The sequence below is a fragment of the Psammomys obesus genome, unplaced genomic scaffold (genome assembly GCF_907164565.1).
Source record: "Psammomys obesus unplaced genomic scaffold, mPsaObe1.curated_primary_1811, whole genome shotgun sequence".
In the NCBI taxonomy this organism is placed as follows: domain Eukaryota; kingdom Metazoa; phylum Chordata; class Mammalia; order Rodentia; family Muridae; genus Psammomys; species Psammomys obesus.
This window is the reverse complement of record NW_026585504.1, coordinates 33125957-33148842: the sequence shown is the minus strand read 5'-3', so window position 1 is coordinate 33148842 and position 22886 is coordinate 33125957.

Here is a 22886-nt window from a genome sequence, read left to right as displayed (position 1 = left end):
GGAGAGGGAAGGAGTTAGAAAATCATGGCTACGTATTAGAGGCAGAGCTAGTAAAAATGGCTGCTTGTTTACATGCAAGTAATGAAGCTGTGACGTTCAGGTGTGACCTGCTCCATAAGCATTTCCCTTCCTACATTGCCTACAGGTATTTTTTCAGAGCTTATGGCTGCATATGTGTGTGGCCTTGGCAGTTTCCCCTTCCAAGTCCTCCTCCTAGGAAAGGATAAGACTATCCCCCAAATACAGAAAGGATCATACTGTCCAAATTACAAGGATCCCTGCCAGGGTTAAAAGGACAGTCTCTGCTCTGAAGCATCCCATCTTCCTTAATGGAAGAGTTCCAGCAAGAAGATTCGACTAACATCGTTTGTAGGCATGTTCACAGACTGCTCCAAAGACAAGAGTTGGGTTAGCAAAGCATGGAGCTAGTGATGGTACAGTCCCCTGGGTAGAGATACTGGGATGATCTGAATGAGATCCAGGGAGCACTGAAAGAAGCAGAGAAGGTGCCAAAGGTCATGACCAAGCCTGGAAACTAAGAATCTGAAAACTAAGAAAATGAATAAAGTAAAGGATTCTGGGATATGACCTTAACCTCCCTGTGAATTTCCCCAAAACAATTTAAAAACTTACTGAGACATCTCAGCTTTATTTTGGCTGAATCCTCAGGGTCACTTGAATTACCTGTTTGATCATCACCTTGGCAACAAAAATAATGAGAGGGAGGGTTAAAGTGTTTTCTATAGTAACAAACGAATTGTAGAAAACTGCCTTGGGTTTCACATTACTTGTCTCATCACATAATAGTGTATAAGGCAACCTTTCTTCCGACATGAACAAGTAAAATTGGATACTGCCAATATGTCACCTTTGTGTATGAAAAGGACTCGGCTGATATTTGAAGGATGTTACTACTGATTGCCTATTGTCACAGCATGAGATTAGAAGGGAGCATAAGCCTGACTTCTGATTGTTACAGCCATGACAAAAAAGGCCTTCCGTCACTTCTTATTAATTTACAGTGGAACAGAATGTCACATTGACATTTCAAATTATCCCATTGCTTTGTTCACAGGATTATTTTAAGCTTAAACTCATTGCATCTCTAGCTTGGCTACTTAAAATGAACTATAGCTCAAATCTCATGCCTTGACCTGCACACAAGACCAGATTTTACTATTTATAAAAATGATTAACTGTTTTGTCTTGGGAGTCAAACAGACTAGGGCTCAGATACCAATTGCTCCATTTTCTAACTGGATCTCCTTGGGCAAATGATTTATCTTTTCTGGGCCTTAGTTTTCTCATTTGTACCAAGAGAAATATCTACTTTATTTCTCTTAGCAAGATCAAGTAAATTACACACAAAATGCATTTAAAACTAAACAAAGAAAATACAACTTGTAATAAAATAAAAACAACAATAACAAAAAATAGTTTTTTTGCACTGCCTGGTTTCCAGGCCCTCCATGTACATTAAATATATTTACTAGCATAATCATCATAGCCGAGCCCTAAATTAGACATTACTGTTTGTTCCGTTATACAGATAAAGATACTGAGTGCCAACAGGTTGAGTATTTGCCTACCCAGACCAAACAATTTGGGTTCTAAGACAGAGATTTTGTTTTCTGCTATTTTGTATCTATCTAGATGTCCTGACAGAAATACCTACCTAAGTCTGGACAGCCAGCCAAGACCTCTCTCTTAATTTCAAGGTCATACATCCGATACCTAATTACTCTCTCTTCATTCTCCCTCAGCATCCCACAGGCACAGATTTAACAGGTTCCAACACAGCACAGTGCTGCAGCTCTTCATTCTGTTCCTGAAACCTGCCTCACTGGGCTTTCTCTTCCGCAGACTATTTAATGTCAATACCTTCCTCCCAGAAGTGTCAGCCTCCTCTGTGCTGCTGCCCCTCAGACCGCACACCTGCTCCATCAGAAAGTAGTGCTGAAGGCTGGAGAGATAGTTCAGTGGAGAAAGTACTTACTTTGCAAGCATGAGGATCTAAATTTGACCCCCAGAACCCACTCTGTAAGCCAGGCATGGCTGTTCGTGACTATAATTCTAGCCCTGGAGAAAGAGAAAGGCAGATTCCTGGGGCTTTGTCTAGCTTACTTGATGAATTCCATGCCCTTCTCACAAAAACAAGGAGGTCGTCGGTGCCCAAAGAATGACACCCAAAGTCGTCCTCTGTCCTCCACATATATATAATGCACCGGCACATATATGTACCAGCACATCTAGAGAAAGAGAGAGAGAGAAATAAAAACAATGAAATGGATAGTAAGTAATTTTTGGCTCTACTCGAAGTATTTCCAGGACTCACCCACTTCTTGCCACGTGGTACATAGCACCCAGGCCAAGTGACCCTTATCTCTACAAAAATCACTATAACGACCCCCTGGTAGGCCATGCCTACCATTCATTTAAGCTTAACATATCAATATTCTCCAATAACTCCCCCTCTCACAGAAGGAAAGAGACAAATGTCTACAAAACCTACCCGGATAAGGCCCTGCTACTCTCTCTGACCTTGCGTCCTGTTTCTTTTGCTCTCTCTGACTCGACTCTGGCCACACTGTGCCTGCATTTGTGAAGCACACATGAGACAAGTATTCTTTTTTTTTCCATTAATTTACTAATTTAATCTCTTTATAGCCTGATTGCAGCCCCTTCCTTCGCTCCTCCTAGTCTCGCTCTTATGCCCATTTCCTTCCTCCCCTTCTTCTCAGAGAAGGAGAAGCCCCCCGAGGGGTACTAACCCACCCTAACACATCATGTCACAGGAGGGCAAAGCACATCCTCTCCCACTGAGGCCAGACAAGGCAGCCTAGATAGGGTAAAGGGATCAAAAGGCAGGCAACAGAGTCAGAGACAGGCCATATTCCTGTGATTAGGGGAGCCACATGATGGACAGTGCTGCACATTTGCTACATATGTGTAGGGGGACTAGGTTCAGCCCATGCATGCTCTTTGGTGATTCAGCCTCTGTGAGCCCCCATGAGTCCTCATTAACTTTCTCTGTAGGTCTTCTTCTGGTGCCCTCGACCCACACAGCTCCCTCTATTCTTCCTCCCACTCTTCCACAAGACTTCCCAAGCTCAGCCTATTGTTTGGCTGTGGGTCTCTGTCTCTGTTTTTATCAGCTGCTGAATAAAGCCACTCAGAAGACAGTTATGCTAGGCTCCTGAAATAGGTATTTTTAAGCTGGTTGAATATTAGAATATTATATACAGGGTATTACAGTATATGGCTTTCCCTCTCTCTCTTTCTCTCTCTCTCTCTCTCTCTCTCTCTCTCTCTGTGCGTGTGTGTGTGTGTGTGTGTGTGTGTGTGTTTACTTGTTCAGGAGAACCAATGAATTGATGAATTCTCCATGTGATTATGTGGTGCCCCAGGAATTTAGAACAAGAAGGCTGGAGCATACCAAATACCTAAGGAAGATCCAGGTTCCACTTTCTGTAGTTTATGACACTAAGTTACTTTGTCTTTTAGAATAGAATCTTTGGTCAGGGAAAAAAAATCAGTACTCTTTTATCTCATGATTACTGTAGTATTGGAAAAGAAAACTCTGTAACAATGTTTATAAAGAGCTATGCTATTTATGGGTACAGAAAGCATTTTAGGAGCACAATTTAAAGAGAAGCCCAGCTACTTCCCTAACTAGTGACTATAATTACACAAGAAAGGACTCTCTACACTAGGTCATAGGGGGCACAGACCCTTGCAAATAGGTTGTTCCTCAGCCATTAATAGTATTGACTTTTAACCATGAAATTAATCTATTTATGCTCACTATACGAAGCACATGATTCTGAAAATAACTTTTCATCTGATACTGTACAAGTGAAATACTAACAACAAATAAATAAATATTGCCTATAAGACAGCTCTCTACTCATGGATCATCATTACACATATTCTGTCAAAATCAATGCGTAACACAACTGTACAAGACCAAAGTCAGACCATACATCATATTCTCTCACCACCTTTGCCTACCTAGCATGACACAAAGAGTTTTAATATCAATAAATATAATTCTTCACAATATTATTCTGAGGGCTACATAGAAGTGGCACTAGGAGATTCAGGCTGAGAAGATCCCACACTACAGGAGACAAAAACATGAGAGCAGAGTGGAACATGGGAAGAGGATCAGAGTGCTCAGAAGTAATTTAGCCAGACTCCCTATTGGTGCAATTGACCCGAACAGGCTGCACAGGATCACACAGACAATGCTGTGCAACTCCACAGAGCATTCTACCAAGTCACTCTCATACTGATGGGCTCTCCATCAAAGTCTGAGTCATAGAAAAGCTTTCCTGTGGAATGTTCCATCAACAGATGCTAAAGAATATGGAGCAATCATTAGGGAGACTGAAGCCATTTCTCCAGCCTCAGAACATGTTTCCTTTGTGAGTACCCTCCAGGAGCCCTCAGTGAAAGCGGAATAATCAAGGGAGTGGCTGAAAACTCGAAAACACATCCATTACAACAAAGTTACAAAACATACATAAGACAACACCAAGACATATGCTCAGTCTCATAACTCCTCGATAACAGAAAGTTAAGCCACTGAGATAGCATAAATGTCAGAGGAAGAATTCAGAGTTTTATTTTTCAAAAAGATAAATGGCATCCTTCGTGTTGTCTATTCTTCCTCCCTCAAAGCCATAAATAAATTTATTTTATGTCAACTTTAAAATATGTGCATGCATGTGTGTTTGTGTGTGTGTGTATGTGTGGTTTTCTTTTAACTTTTTTTATTTTTTATTAATTACACTTTATTCATTTTGTATCCCCCCATAAGCCCCTCCCTCCTCCCCTCCCGGACCCACCCTCCCTCCCCTTTCTGCATGCATGCCACTCCCCAAGTCCACTGATAGGGGAGGTTCTCCTCTCCTTTCTGATCTTAGTCTATCAGTTCTCCTCAAAAGTGGCTGCATTGTCCTCTACTGTGGCCTGGTAAGGCTGCTCCCCCCTCAGGGGGAAGTGATCAACGAGCAGGCCAATCAGATTATGTCAGAGGCAGTCCCTCTTCCCATTGCTAGGTAACCCACTTGGACACTGACCTGCCATGGGCTATATCTGTGCAGGGGTTCTAGGTTATCTCCATGAATAGTCCTTGGTTGGAGTATGAGTCTCTGGGAAGTTCCCTGTGTTCAAATTTTCTTGTTCTGTTGCTCTCCTTATGGAGTTCCTGTCCTCTCCAGCTCTTACTATTTCCCACTTCTTACATAAAATTCCATTCACTCTGCCCGACAGTTGGCCATCAGGCTCAGCATCTGCTTTGATAGTCTGCAGGGCAGAGGCTTTCAGAGGCCCTCTGTGGTAGGTTCCTAGTTTGTTTCCTGTTTTCTTCTTCTGGCTTTCAGAGGCCCTCTGTAGCAGGTTTCTAGGTTGTTTCCTGTTTTCTTCTTCTGATTTCCATCCTCTTTGCCATTCAGGTGGGGATTGAACATTTTAGTTAGGGTCCTCTCTCTTGCTTGGTTTCTTTAAGTGCATAGATTTTAGTGGGTTTGTCCTACGTTGTATGTCTATATGAGTGAGTATATACCGTGTGTGTGTCTTTTTGTTTCTGGGACAACTCACTCAGGATGATCCTTTCCAGGTCCCACCATTTACCTGCAAATTTCATGATTTCCTTATTTTTCATTGCTGAGTAATACTCCATCGTATACATGTACCACAGTTTCTGCATCCATTCTTCAGTTGAGGGGCATCTGGGCTGTTTCCAGCTTCTGGCTATTACAAATAAAGCTGGTACAAACATGGTTGAGCAAATGTCCTTTTTGTGTACTTGAGCCTCTTTTGGATATATGCCTAGGAGTGGTATGGCTGGATCTTGAGGAAGCGCTATTCCTAGTTATCTGAGAAAGCGCCAGATTGCTTTCCAGAGTGGTTGTACAAGTTTACATTCCCACCAGCAGTGGAGAAGGGTTCCCCTTTCTCCACAACCTCTCCAGCATGTGTTGTCACTTGAGTTTTTGATCTTGGCCATTATCATGGGTGTAAGGTTTAAATGAAGTTATCTACGTGGGATGACAATGCTCCAGCCAAAGGCATAAGTTATCTAACAAAAACCCTGATGCCAACCATGGGAAAGCTCCTCTTAAGTTGTTGGCCATGATAGTCCCCAAAACAATACAAGATATTGCCATTCCCCTTACTTGCCACTCAGAAATTGAAAGACCCTGTTTAGGAAGACACCACACACTTCAGACAGAGTACTTGCAGGAACTGAGCTAGAACTTACCTGGAAGTCTCATTCTAAAGACAAGCACTCATAGTACACAAACTGCTGGGAGAGAAAAGCAAACAGTAATCACACTTATCCAGCTGTCTGGCTCACACAGGCCAGAATCAGCCAGCACAGCATGGATAGTGAACACAGCAGAGATGAGCTAGGCGCAGGACTGAAGTCCCATTGTCTGCCATCTCAAGGAAGCCAGTGAGGCACAGGAGCAACTTTAGACACAGAGATCTTTCTGCCTGCTCCCCAGCAGCCTGGCCCACCTGCATCAGAAAAAACAAGCCCAGCACAGCCAATGAATACAGCATAGCTGAGACAGGAATGGAACCCAAATATCATCATCCACCATCTTAAGGAAGACTGTGGCTCACTGTAACAGCTCTAGACTAAGAGATCTTTCCACCTGCACCCTAGCTACCTGGCACACCTGGGTCACAAACAGTGAGCCAGCAGAGACAGTGAATCCAGCAGAGACTACTCGAGATTCAGAAGACAACTGGACCCACTGTGCAGTACAGGCTCCAGAAACAATCAGTCAAGGCTACAGACAATCAGGTGGCTAGAGGCAGGAGTAAGAATACAGGCAACAAAACCCAGAACATCATGGATTCATCAGAAGCTCCAAAAATTAATGGATATTCTATTGCATCTGAAACATAGGAAAATGATTGTAAATCTATAATTATGCAGTTATTTGAGGCACAGAAAGAAGAAACAAACAAAAACTAAAGGCCATCGTGGACAGACAGGAATCCACATTCAAACAGATGGGGGGAATGAATAAAATCATCTAAGACATGAAAATAGAATTAGAATAAATAAGAAAACAAAAACAGAGAAAACCCTGGAGTTGGAGAACTTAGGGAAGGAACCACAAACGTAAGCATCAGCAACAGAATACAAGAGATAGAGGAAAGAATCTCACATGTTGAAAATACAATTGCAGAAATCAATACATCTCTCAAAGAAAAAATACAATAAGAAAGTTTCAGACACAAACAATCCAAGAAATCAAGGACACCATGAAAGGATGAAACCTAAGAATAATAGGAATAGATAAAAAGAAGATTCCAGGCTATAAGGTCCAGAAAAACACTTTTGAGAAAATCATAGAAGAAAACTTCCCCAACCTTAAGAAAGAGATGACCTTATACATACAAGAAGCCTACAGAACACCAAATAGACTATACCAGAAAAGAAATTCCTCCAACCACATAATAATCAAACACTGAATCTACAGAACAAAAAAAAAATTATAAGCAGAATAAGAAAAAGGCCAAGTAACATATAAAGACAGACCTATCAGAACCACACCTGCTATCGCAACAGAGAATATGAAAGTCAGAAGGGCCAGGGCAGATATCATGCAGACACTGAGAGACCACAAATACCAACCCAGACTACTATACTTAGCAAAACATTCATTCAATAAACATAGATGGAGAAAAAAATATTTCATGACATAACTAAATTTAGATACTAAATACACAGCGAAACAGTCCTACTGAATATACTAGAAGGAAAATTCTAACCCAATGAGATCAACTATATCCAAGAAAACACAGGATAAAGACACCTTCACAACAACAACAAAAACAAAAGAAAACAATCACACACACAATCACTACCAATTCCACAATAAAAGGAACTAACAATCACTGATCACTAATATCTATCAACATCAATGGACTCAATTCTCCAATAAAAAACACACAGACTAACAGCATGATTGCAGGAACAGGATCAACATTCTGCTGCATTCAAGATACATGCCTCTGCAACAAAGGCAGACACTACCTCAGAGTAAAGGGCTAGAAAAAAGTTTTCCAAGCAAATGAACCCAAGAAGCAAGCTAGAGTAGTCATCCTAATAGACAATAAAATAGACTTTCAACCAAAATTAATCAAAAAGATGGAGAAAGACACTTCATTCTCATCAAAGAAGAAATACACCAGGAGAACATCACAATCCTGAAAATCTATGCACCAAACACAAGGGTTCCTGCATTTGTAAAAGAAACTTTATTTGAGACCTGATAGGCTAGGATCAGATGGAAGGGGAGGAGGACCTCTCTTATCAGTGGACTGGGAGAGGGACACAGGTGGGGGAGAGGGAAAGAGGGGTTGGGAGGGGAGGAGGGAGAGAGGTACAGGGGGGATACAAAGTGAATAAACTGTAATTACTAAAAATGAAGATAATTTAAAAAATAAAAAAATAACTTAAATCACTTGAGCTTCTTTTGGATATATGTCTAGGCATTGTATAGCTGGATCTTGAGGAAGCATTATTCCTAATTGTCTGAGAAAGCGCCAGATCGATTTCCATAGTGGTTGTACAAGTTTACATTCCCACCAGCAGTGGAGGAGGGTTCCCCTTTCTCCACAACCTCTCCAGCATGTGTTGTCACCTGAGTTTTTGATCGCGGCCATTCTGATGGGTATAAGGTGAAATCTCAGGGTTGTTTTGATTTGCATTTCCCTGATGGCTAATGACATTGAGCATTTCTTTAAGTGTTTCTCTGCCATAGATATTACTCTGTGGGTCACGTGTGGAGAAGGGAGAGGGAAGGTGGGATTTGGATTTATACAAAGTGAATAAAGTGTAATTAATAAATTTTTTATCTTTTTTTATTTTATTTTTTTCTTATCAGTTACACTTTATTAACTCTATATCCCAGCCGTGTCCCCATCCCTCATTCCCTCCCAGTCCCTCCCTCCCTCATCTCCACCGTGCCCCTTGCCAAGTCCATTAATAGGGGGGGCCTCCTCCCCATTCATCTGATCCTGTTTTATCAGGTATCTTCAGGACTGGCTGCAAAGCTCTCCTCTGTGGCCTAACAGGACTGCTCCTCTAAAAAATATTTTAAAAAATAACAGTAAAAAAAAACTTAAATCACACATCCATCCCAGCACCTTAATAGTGGGAGACTTCAACACCCTGCTCTCTCCCAGGTACAGATCATTGAGACAGAAGCTAAATAGAGAAATAATGACACTTAAAGTGGTCTTATATTAAATGGACCAAATAGATGTCTACAGAACTTTTTGCCCAAACACAAAAGAGTATACCTTCTCAGCACCTCACGGAATGTTCTCCAAAGTTGACCATAGTCTAGCAGAAAGAAAGCCTCAAGAGATAAAAGAAGATTGAAATAATCCTCTATATCATATCAGACCACCATGATCTAAAACTAGACCTCAACAATAACAGAAATAGCAAAAAGCCTACACACACATGGAAACTAAACAACTCTCTACTCAAGGACAGCTGGTTCAGGGAAGAAATAAAGAAAAAAAAATAAAGACTTCCTAGAATTCAATGAAAATGAGGTACAACATGCTGAAAATTACAGGACACAATGAAAGCAGTGCTAAGAGGAAAGTTCATAGCACTAAGTGCCTTCCAAAAGAAATTTGAGAGATGTCATACAAGCAACTTAACAGCAACCTACAAGCTCTAGAAAAAAAAAAAAAAAAGAGGAGCAGATACACCCAAGAGGAGTAGATGGCTGGAAATAATCAAACTCAGGGCTGAATTCAACTAGGTGAAACAAATAAAACAATTCAAGGACTCATCAAAATCAAGAGCTGGATCTTTGAGAAAATTAAGAAGATACACAATTGCTTAGACAAACTAACTAAAAGGCAGAGAAGCACTATCCAAATCAACAAAATCAGAAATAAAAGGGGGACAATAATGACAGACACTGAGGAAATCCAAAGAATCATAAGGTCTTCTTGCAAAAGCCTATACACAACAAAATTTGAAAATCTAAATGAAATAGACAATTTTCTTGATAGATTCAACTTACCAAAGCTGAATCCAGATCAGGCAAATAAATTAAATAGTCCTATATCCCCTAAGGAATTAGAAGCAGTAATTAAAAGCTTCCCATCTGACAAGGCAAGGCTGCCCACTCACTCTCTCCATACCTCTTTAACATTGTTCTTAAAGTCTTTGCTAGAGCAATGAGACAATTAAAGGAAATCAAGGGGATTTAGTTTGGAAAGGAAGAAGTCAAAGTATCACTATTTGCAGATGATATGATAGTATACATGAATGACCCCAAACATTTTATCAGAGAACTCCTATAGCTGATAAACACCTTCAGCCATGTGCCTGGATACAAAATCAACTCAAAAAAAAAAAAATCAGTAGCCCTCCTGTATACAAAAGACAAAAGGGCTGAGAAAAAACTTAGAAAACAACACCCTTTATAATAGCCACAAAAGACATAAAGTACCTTGGTGTAACTCTAACGAAGCAAGTCAAAGACTTGTATGAAAAAAAACTTTCAGTCTCTGAAGAAAGAAATAGAAGAAGATATCAGAATATGGAAAGATCTCTCATGCTCATGGCTTGGCAGGATTAAAATAGTAAAAATGGCAATCCTACCAAAAGTGATCTACAGATTCAATGCAATTCCCATCAAATTACCAACACAGTTCTTTACAGAACTAGAAAGAAAAATTCTTAACTTCATATGGAATAACAAGAAACCCAGAATCGCTAAAACAATCCTTTATAATAAAAGATCTTCTGGAGGTATCTCCATCCCTGATCTCAAGCTTTACTATAGAGCAACAATTATAAAAACTGCATGGCATAGAAACAGAAAGGTGGATCAATGGAATTGAATTGAAGACACAGAAATAAACTCACACACCAATGGACATATGATTTTTAACAACAAAGCCAAAATCATATAATGGAAAAAAAAAGATATAATCTTCAACAAGTGGTGCTGACTTGTTGTCTACATGTAGAAAAATGCAAATAGATCCATATTTATCACCTAGTTCTAAACTAAATTCAAAGATATCAACATAAAACCAAATACACTAAAAGTGTTAGAAAAAAAGTGGGAAGAGCCTTGACCTCATTGGCACAGGAGATAACTTCCTGAACAGAACACCAATAGCTCTGGCTCTAAAATCAACAATTAACAAATGAGACCTCATGAAACTGAAAAGCTTCTGTAAAGCAAAAGGCACTGTTAACAGAACAAAATGGCAGCTTAAAGACTGGGAAAAGACCCAGAAATAAACCCACACACTTACAGACACCTGATTTTTGAGAAAGATGCCAAAACCATACAACAGAAAAAAAGATAGTGTCTTCAACAAATGGTGCTGGACTAACTGGATGTCTACATGTAGAAAAATGCAAATAGATTCATATTTAATCACCTTGCACAAAATTAATATCCAGGTAGATCAAAGACCTCAATATAAAACCAGACACACTAAACCTGTTAGAAGAAAAAGTAGGGAAGAACCTTGAACTCATTGGCACAGGAGACAACTTCCTGTACAGAACACCAAAAACACAGGCTCTAAGAGCAACAATCAATAAATGAGACCTCATGAAACTGAAAGGCTTCTGTAAAGCAAAGGACACTGTCTGTCGTCAGAACAAAACAATGGCCTATAGACTGGAGAAAGTTCTTTACCAAACCTACACCTGACAAAGAGCTAATATCCAGAATACATAAAGAACTCAAGAAGTTAAACACCAACAACCCAAGTAATAGAATTAAAAAATGAGGTACAGAGGTAAACAGAATTCTCAACAGAGGAATATCTAATGGCAGAGAAACACTTAAAGAAGTGTTAAATGTCCTTAGTCATCAGGAAAAATGCAAATCAAAACGACCCTGAGATTTCACCTAAGATCCAAAACTCGAGGGCTAACACATGCTGGAGAGGATGTGGAGAAAGGGGAACCCTCCTCCATTGTTGGTGTCAAACACTTTGGAAATCAATCTAATGTTTTCTCAGACTATTAGGAATAGTGCTACCTCAAGATTCAGCTATGTCACTCCTAGGTATTTATCTGAAATATGCTTAACCATGCAAGGACATTTGCTCAACTATGTTCATAGTGGCTTTATTCATAAAAGCCAGAATCGGGAAACAACCTAGATGTTCCTCAACTGAGGAATGGATTCAGAAATTGTGATACATTTACACAAAGGAATACTACTCAGCTATTAAAAATAAGGAAATCATGAAATTTGCAGGCAAGTGGTGGGATCTAGAAAAGATTATCCTGAGTGAGGTATCTGAGAAGCAAAAAAACACACATGGTATATGCTCACTTATAAGTGGATATTAGACGTATAATACAGGATAAACACGTTAAAATCTGTACACCTAAAGAAGCTAAGCAAGAAGCAGGACCCTGGATAGGATGATCAAACCTCACTCAGAAAGGCAAATGGGACAGATATCATCAGAAGAGGAGAGGGCAGGGAACAGGAAAGGAGCCTACCACAGAGGGCCTCTGAAGGACTCTACCCAGCAGGGTATCAAAGCAGATGCTGAGTGAGACTCATAGCCAAACTTTGGACAGAGTGCAGGGAGTCTTGTAAAAAGAAAGGGGAGATGAAAGACCTACTGGCAGTGGGGGTAGACAGGAGCTCCACAAGGAGAGCAGCAGAACCACAGGGTCTGGGCAAAGATCTTCAGGATCTTTTCTGAGACTGACACTCCAACCATGGACCATGCATGGAGATAACCTAGAACTGTGTAGCCATAGCAGCTAGGTCTTCAAGTGGGTTCCCTGGTGACTTTGGGAGCAGGGACTATCTCTGGTATGAACTCAGTGGCTGGCTCTTTGATCACCTCCCCCTAAATGGGGAAGCAGCCTTTCTGACCACTGAGGAGAACAATGCAGCCAGACCTGATGAGATCTGACAGGCTGGGGTCAGAGGGAAAGGGAGGAGGACCACCCCTATCAGTAGACTTGGGGAGGGGCATGGGAGGAGATGAGGGAGGAAGGGTGGGATTGGGAGGGGTTGAGGGAGGGAGCTACAGATGAGCAACAAAGTGAATAAACTATAATTAATAAAAAATAAGTCAATTTTTAAAAAAGAAAAGAAAATATCCTCCACAGACTTACCTACAGATAAATTAAGGTTCTCTCTTCTCCAATTACCCAGTTGGAGCTTACATAAATAACTGCAGAAAACTAAGGAATGCTTAGAGAGGAGGGGAAAGCATAGCAATTGGTTATATAATACCAAATGGGAAGCCCAGAAAACACATATAAAAGTAGCATTATATAGACCGAGTGGGCTGTGTGTGTATACTTTGGAATATAACAACATATAACAGCAATTTGAAAAAAAAGAGGTAATGAATTGGAATTAGAACAAGTAGGTATATCAGATGGGCTGAAAGGAGAAAGGGAAAAGAAAGGGGGAGAAAATATATAATATATTATAATCTTAAAAATGAAAATATATGTGTATGTATATTTAAAAGAGCTATGTGATAAGCCTGCAAAACTACTTAACTTCCCAAAAATCACTTCACTTAAAACTCATCAGAGATATGCAGAAATGAGAGCCTTCACCACCATCCAGGAAAGGGTGGAGACTACCCTGGAGACCGAAAGTAAAGGCAGCAGAAAGAAGCTACTTGGGAACATGGGCCTGAAATGTGTTTTCTCTGGCCTTCTTATCAATAAGCCTCGGATCTCAGGATAGACCAAAGAGACGTGCAAATGCTAGGAAGCAACTGATACATTAGCAAGTGTTTACTTAGTTGATGACCACTCTTACTTATAAATATTTTCAGACATTCCTTACAAAAATTGCTGGACAAAGACCTTGCACAATATAAGCTATCTCAATAAATTATTCTCCCAAAAAGCAGTATTTGCCCTAGAATATTGCTGCCTTACCAAGACACACATACACATATGCATGCATGCACACACACTCACATGCATGCTCCCTTGTGGAGCCGAATGCTCACCTCTGTGTTCCTGTGGCATTTTGCAGGAACCTCTGTACAATCAACCAAGTTCATTTTCTTAAATTGTATAGGTCTGTACATAGGTATGTGCACATGAGTCCAGATTCCCATGAAGAGGGCCTCAGACTTCCTGGAGCTAGAGTTACAGAAAATTAGGAGTCACTTGGCTTGTATGATAGGAATGAATCCTCTACAAGAGCAGAGCTTGTTCTTTATTCCAGGCCAGCTCTCCAGCCCCAATCAACTTTATTTTGGTCATTGTCAGCATTTGCGTAGGAAGCTTAAGAACCAGACACGATACTAAGCATTTTAGGTTGTGTTGTCTGGCTTAAATCTAAATTCAGCTTTACAATGTGGACACTGAGACATAGGTTCGTAAGCATCTAGTGAAATGCAATTAGACAACCCAACCCAGAGACTAAATGTTTAAAAAAAAAAAAAAGTATGGTCAGTGATGATAGCTACCTGTCTTTACCCCTTTATTTTTCTTCAAGAAACATTTACAAACTAGCCATTAGGGACCACACTTTCAGAGCAGATCATGACCACCTAAAAATAAATGACTGCATTTTTTTACTTTAGCATTTCCACTGATTAAACCATATCTAAAATATAGTTGCTGTTCAATAAATACGTGATATGTCACCAAATATGAAGACATGAAACTTGGCGCTTTGCTCTGCCTGCCTCTATAATCAGCAACAAAAAAAAGAAAAAAAGAAAAAGAAAAAGAAAAGGCTCTGAAACACAATCAGGCAAGCTGACATTCCCTGTCCATTAAAACAGGTTGACTATCTCACACTAATCTTGCTGATCCATTAAAAATATATTAGAAATACAATGATAAAGATAATGACTCAGTTCTAACATGCTGATCCTTTCTAATTCTATGGTCCATATTTTTCAATACCTACAGTGGTCCAGAAAAAAAGTAGAAACAATTAGAGATTTAAACTGATTTAAAAATTCATATAACAATTAGGACACTAAATGAATTTAAAAGGAAGGGTATAAATTGGACCAAAGCCAAACATCACTTTCCAAAACAGCAATGTCATGGTGGAGGTTAGCAAAGAAATTAGCCTAATTACATATATCCCAAAGATGCTCCACAATACAACAAGGACACTTGCTCAACTATGTTCATGGTGGCTTTATTTTAATAACCAGAAACTGGAAACAACCCAGATGTCACTAACTGAACAATAAATAAAGAAAAGTGTGGTACATCTACACAATGGAATACTATTCAGCTATTAAAAACAAGGTCATCGTGAAATTTGCAAGCAAATGGATGGACCTGGAAAAGAGCACCCCAACTGAGGCAACTCACACGCAGAAAGACAAACATGATATATACTCACTTTTAAGTGGACATTAGCCGTGTAATACAAGATAACCGTACTACAATTTACAGACCTAAAAAAGCTAAGGAACAAGCAGCACCCTAGGGAGGATGCTTGGTTCTCATTCAGAAGGGCAAATAGACTAGACACCTGGACATGGGAAGCACAATTGAAGAGAGGGAAGAGGACAAGAGCCTACCATAGATGTCCTCTGAAAGACTCCACCCACTAGGGGATGGAAGCAAACGCTAAGACTCACAGCCAAATTTTGGCAGAGTGCAGAGTGTCTCGTGGAAGAGTGGGGAGATTGCAGGACCTAGAGGACCAGGATCTCTACAAGAAGACCAACAGAGCCAACAAATCTGGGCCCAGGAATGCCTGTGGAAACTAATACACCAACCAAGAACCATGCATGGAAAGAACCTAGGCCCCCTTTTCAGATGTAGCCAATAAGGCAGCTCAATCTCCGTGTGGGTTCCCTAGTAAGGGAGCAGGGGTTGTCTCAGACATGGACTCAGTTGCTTGCATTTTGATGACCTTCCTCTGGAGGGGTAGCCTTGCCACGCCATAGAGGAAAAGAATGCAGCCAGTCCTGATGAGACTTGATAAGCTGGGGTCAGTTAGTAGGGAAGAAAGACTCCCCCTTTCTGAAGACTAAGGGAAAGGGATAGAGGGAAAGAGAGAGGGAGGGTGGGAATGACATATCATTTCATAATGACACATCGTGAGATGAGGGATGGAGCAATGATAGAGATGTAAGGTGAATAAATTAAAAAAAAATAAAATTAAATATTTTTAAAAAGAATATGAACCTGCAAAAAAAGAAATTAATGTTTCTATAATGTTTTTATAATGATTGAATTCAAGGACATGATAATGATAATGATGAATAATTCAATTGATGACAAGTAGATAAATAGAAAATAGAAGTTATTATCACAAAAGAAATGTAAAATTAGTGTATCTTTTCCAGTTTATGAGAAGAACAGCTACATAACAGAAAGTGTATTGTAAAATAATCTTTGTTTGGTGACTATTTGCAAGGTATATTTCCAAGAAAGGCTTCATTCTTATCTCTTCCTCTGGAGGGTTTGATATAGGTGATCTTAATGTGATTTCAATTCAGAGCAATGACACTGTGGAGAAATTGGCCAACTGAATTAGAATGCAACTAAAGATCATTCCTCACCCAACTGAATCTTTCGTTCTTGTCGCCTTGGCAAAGAACCAAAATTTTCCAAGGCTTCCTTCCCTTCATCTTAGGCAGTCATATTACAGTGGGTAAAATGTTTATTGGCTTCCATCACCTACCAGATTTACTTCTAGTTATAAGAACCTTTTCTGGAAACTTTTGCAAAAAATGTCCTTTACAATGTAGTATCCAATCCTTGCTCTGAGTAAGACAGCACTAAGCATACACATCCAAGCTTATATATGGCCTAGAAGCACTGGATGTTTCCATCAACACAGGCTTTCTCCAGTGACTGAAAGTATCCATCCAGCACTGTGTGAGTCCTTTTTCCAGACTGTTGGCTGAGCACCTATTAGGTTCTTGGGAATATGCAGTCTGCAAAAGCTCTACCAATGTCTTTTCCACTTGGAATGCAGTCCATAGGAACGAACACATTCAAAGAAAGAACTAAGGATATGACACAGAAGTAGGTAGCTGTGACTGAACACCCAACAGAAGCAATGTACAGAGGAAGGATTTGTTTGGAGCCTGACTTCAGGTATAAGTGTCCATCACTGTAGGGAAAGTGTGGCAGCTGGGGCAGCTGTCTGCTGTGATAAGAATGAGTGATATGGCTTGTTCATGCCAAGATATGTCATCATGGAATAATATGTCATGACCATGATATGTTCAGACCAGAACAGATATCATCTCTAAGTCACATCCCCAGGGACCCGCTTCTGATAAGTAGGCATGCTATCAAAACTTTCCTCCAAAACACCACCACCAGCTCTGGACTAACTCTTTAAACACATGAGCCTCATTAGGATACAACACATGTATTTAGGCTTTAATGGCATCACCACCCACTTCTGACTCCATCTTCCATACTATCAGAACCCACCTTAGAATCTCTCCTGTAACTAAGCTAAGCCTTGTGCCTGCTTTGTGTCTCATCCCTGTTTTAAATTTAATTCTCACATTCTGATCTCTGCTCTACAATCCAGTTTTCCTCACTTCCCTGGACTCATAATAGTCTCCACTTCTTTTGAACACCCAAATAAATTGGTAGATCTACCAATTTCTTAGATGTTTATCTTAAACTTTCATAACAACCTTTAACTCTTCCCATGTTCTTTCCTATCAGTTGTGTTCCAAGTGACAAGGACTTTGGGAAAGTTTTTTGTGCTTTTCACAGAAACTAATAGGTGCTCAGCCAAAAGTCTGAGGTGAATTTATGTTTACTAATTATTCATCTAGGATATTTGAGAGAATGACAATGGGAAAGAAAATCTGAAACGCATAATTCATCATCTCTTGTATTGTGTTTTGCTGCAGAATTTTAATTAGAATGACTCTTAGTGTTACATGTGGCTGTTCAGAAAATCACAAAAGAATTTCAGCTCAAAATTTAGTTTGTCTGAGAATGAAAGTAGATGACTATCATATGCTAAAGCAGCTGTGTATTATACCTCAAAAAACTCTATTTTTGAACCCTGTTCATTAATGCTTATCACATCTAGCTGGGAAGATGTCTCCGAGCAGCACAAATCTGACAGTTCATTTTTCACTACCATTTTCTTTACTGCAAAACTTACAGGGATCTGCTAAACTGAGTTTGTTCTCTCAGTGAAACAAATCTGGCAACAAGGAATTTTCCTAAAAACATGTTTCTTCAAAACCTGCAGAACATATCACATCCAAAATCCTTATACCTGAGAAATGGAAAATGAGACAAAAAGTCATTTTTAATGACTGAAATTTCAGAACACTAAAATGCAGCAAAGTAAAGCATGAAACCACCAGGGAGTCTTTGTTAGAATCACACATAATAAGTTCTGGCTTACAAAGGACTACACAGGGTCTATAATACACCAAGTCTTTAGAATGTGAATACTTAACAGTCATCATTTCGTTGCTACACTGTATTTATGATTCAATATAAATACCATGCAATGATTCTCATGTTACTAAAGCATATGTCGCGACAAGAGTGTTGTTTATTACATGATTTTGTTCACTTTCTGAAATGCTTTTGTCAGATGGGTACTACAACACCTGACTTTACAGATTTTAAAAAAAATGAGAAAAGCTTATGCCTTTAATTTGGGTGTTCCCAGACTTGCCTCCTTTGCTCCAATGCCAGTCTAATTCCCAAAACAAGGCATCTCATACACAAGTCTCCTTGATGAGAATTTCTATTGTTTACCTTTAGTTCTGTAATGATTCATCACATTTTTTTTCTCTTCCACCCAAGCGAAGATTAACACCATCAGAGTAGGGAATTCATTTGATTTTGTTTAGTAACAAAGTTCACTCTGTTGCTATGAAGCTGTTGTCTGATTCTCTAAAGTTCATAAACCAGTTTGCATGGAGTGATGTGGAAACAATGGCAGAGACAGCTATAGGAGTTCTCAGAGGGGCAAGTTCTATGTCTCCAATGCACTTTGGTTGGGGATCCAACAAGGATGAGCACTTGTCATTCCAAAGACTGTAGATGCTTCCTAGTGACTCTGCATTCCTCCTGGTGTCTTCTCAGTCGCATCTCAATCACTCCAGCTGCCAATCCTAGATGCTAGTTTAATCTAGCTGAAATCTGTGTAGCATCTATTGCCCTAACCGCACCCACCAATCAACACAAGGACTGGCATTTTAAATACACTGTAAAAGAGTAGAGGTTGAGATCAGAGTATCATTGTTAAAACATGGTGCAAGTTTATCAAGTGATATTAGTTGTTGCAAAAGCTAGACGGGCCTGATGACTCCCTGTTCGGACCTTATATCCAAGTATGAGATGGCATAGGTATTGGAATTCTTTAGGGAAACATAATTAATAGAATGAATATGTATTCATTAATTAATATATAATATATACATATAGAATTTATTAGACTAGCTTACAGGTGGGAGTAGTAGTCCAACAATGAATACCTCATAATGGACAGGTCAAGAAACCAGTCGTTGTTCAGTCCAATTTGGCGCTAGGATCCTGTAAGTTTCCTGAAGAGCAGCTGGTCTTTGGTCTACATTGAATCCTGAATAAGCTACATTTAATACTGACTGCAACAAGGTTAGAGGAATCTTCCAACAAGAGTGAGGACAGGCAGGCAAAAACAAGCTTTCCTTCTTCTGTGTTCTTTCATTAGGCTGCTACCAGAAGGTGTAGACCAGATTTAGAATCAGTCTTCTTGCTTCAAATAATCTGATTAGGAAGATTTCTCACAGTAGTGCTCAGCGTCTTGGGCTTTAGTTTACCCAAATTGACCCTCGAGATTAGCCATCACAGAACGTGACTCTACAAACAGACCTACGGCCTTCAGAGATTTTCTCTGGAGACTGAGGATAGGAAACAACCCCCAGACGTTGGCCAGAAAGTAAGAAAATTATTGCCTTCTAACCAGGCATCTCACTCTGCCTTTGTCAGGAAGAGATAAAGGAAGGCTAGGACAAGATCCAGTAGGAGGCTGCCTTGGGAAAATCACTTTTCACGGAAATGAACAAAGGAGAACAGTGTTGACTTACAACAAATGGACCTGTCACCCAAGAACACAAGGAGCTGCCCAGAAACCAGCCCATCACCCCATGAAAGGAAGGTGTGGCTCCAACCAATGGCTTTACCCTCATAACTTCTAGATAATGAATAATATAGAACAGATGTGAAAATTAGAAACTATAAGCACCTCAGGACCTACTTTATCTGACAGGGCTTTTATATTTGCTGGATTTTACTAAGAATGTGAGGCTTCTGTGAGACATTTTTAGTTAATACAAAAAGTAAACAAATGGGCCTTCTCAGTATGTTCAAGTATGGAGAGAGACAATGTATAATTACTAGACATAGCTTATAAAACTGAACACTTTATAAACCAGGCAGCAAAAAAAAAAAGTAGACCATTGAATTAAAAAGAGCAAAGAGGTTTATACAACTGTACTCTATGAAAATTATTAAAGCTGACCTCTTCTCTATGTTTCCTAGAGACTGAGTCAAAAATAATTCTCAACATCTGAAAAAAAAAAAAAAACTTCAAGGGTATGAAATTTAGTCACATTATGCATGACTTTTCCTCTACCTATTAATTTGCTGTTTCATTTTGAAAGTTGTGATTTCTCAATTTAGAGATTTAAAGAAGGGGAAATTTTTGGATCCAGATTTAATAGTGTTGAATGTCTTCCTTGACTTTAAACTGGAAATCTCTGGGAGTTAAGCTAACATTCAGGCCACAAGGGTGCAATTTAGAAAATTATTCCTTCATAGACTCCAATAGTATCCCAACGGAACAAAAGATTACACTAAGTCTATGCTTTATTAAACTGAACCTTGGAGTTATGTACTATTGAATGGTGCCCTTCAGGTACTGGGATTTACCTGTTTGTTATTGGTCTCTATAGAGCTGAAAACAATTATCTGTTAAAACAAGCATAGAAACCAAACATTTTTTAGCCAATCTTGAAGGAAGAAAAAAGTCTGTGTGAATGAACAAATATTGTGTTCCTAATTTGCTTCTTGCTGTGTAGTATTTAATGAAGCTAAGTATAACAGATTCATTTCTAGAAGTGAATTACCATTTAATAGACACAAAATGATTAATTGGTAAAATGAGATGGATTTTGTTTTAGGTGTCTTGGATGAATGAGATCACTTTGCTTCTTGGTTCTAGGATCCCACAGTATAGCCCTTATATCTACTTGTGAATACTAGATTCCTAAGGACTAGAGACAAATTTTTACTGCCTAACATGTAGGCTCAAGCAAATGTGCAGATTAATTACAGGTAAATATGACTTTAAAACTCAGTTCCTCTGTTACTCTGCTAACATTTCAAGTGCTCAGCAGCCGTAAAGACTCTCAGGCACCGTATTGTGCATCAGAGGTGCATCCTGAGATTCTGATGACAATGCTGCTAAAAGTCTGCACCGTGTTTGAAAAGTAAATATTGATATGTTCAACAAGGAAGAAACAGTGAATTTTATCTGTTTTCTTTTTCTTTTTACATGTTAAAGACTGGAGAATTTGTTTTAATGTAAACATTATGTTCAGAATTCTGTTTATACTCACTCATTCTGATGTTTTCGAAAATATATCCTGAAAACAGTAAGATGTTTTAACTTCTGTGTTAAGTGTTGGGGGTTGGGGGCGGGGGAATGACACCAGCCTAGTGGCAGAAATAAAATACTGCAGTCCGCTTAAACAACAACTATAAAACAAAGGTGCAGATATATGAACTGCTTGGGGGGAGAAGGGTCATGAGAATAATGATGTTCACACTAACTATTTAATAGGATCAGGGTTTCCTGAACCCAGGAAGAAAAGTATTGGAGGAGAAAACAGTTTGTGCAAAGGATGGAGATATCTATGACACACTTGAGGACTTTGTTAGTCTTTCCTTGCCTTTATGGAAAAATAATGAGCAGAGTATTTATTTTTGTTCAGGTTCAGTCCATAGACAGTTGGCTCTGTGTTTCCCACTTGTCATGGGACAGAGCATGATGACAGGGAGTATGTGGTGTGGTCAAAGTGGTACACCTCCTGGTGGACCAAGAGAAAAAGAGGAGGTGTCCAGGACAAGATACATCCCTAAAAGCAACCCACTTTCTCCTCATCACCCAGTAATCTGCTCTGCTATAGATCAATCTGTTGATGACATGAGAGTCCCTCATGATCCAGCCAGCACTGCCACCTGGAACCTACTCACATGAGACTGTCTAAACCACGGGGCTAAAGGGAGCAAAAGCCCAGGAGCAAAGAGTTAAGGGGGAACTAGATGGAATTTGACAAAATGAGAACTGATACTGAGGGTATCCTAGTTTGCTCCCTGTTACTGTGATTAGAAAATCACTGACAAAAGGCAACTTGGGAGAGTAAAGGGTTATCAGGTTTACAATTCCAGATTACAGTCCATCGCTGAGGGAAGTCAGGACAGTAGTAACTCAAGCATGGATCTGGAGACAGGTTGTTTACTGGCTTGCTCTCCAGGCTCACATTCAGCTACCTTTCTTATAGGCCCCAATACCACTTACCTAGGGGCAGCCTTGCCCACAGTAATTAAATCATTAATCAAAAATTTTTAAAAATGCCTCACAGACTTACTGCATGCCAGTCTAAAGGAGGCATTTCCTCAACTGATGCTTTCTTTTCCCATATAACCCTAGTCTGTGTCAAGTTGACAAAAAAATAAAAGAAAAAAGAAAAAGAAAAAAGAAGCAGCACAGAGTGGAATAGAAATCTGGCCCTATAAAGGTAGGATTTGCTTTGCAGGGGCTAAGGAATCAGTGAAGTTTGGGACATATAGTGTAAACATGCCTTGAAAAAAAAAATCCCACAATTATACCACATGACACCTC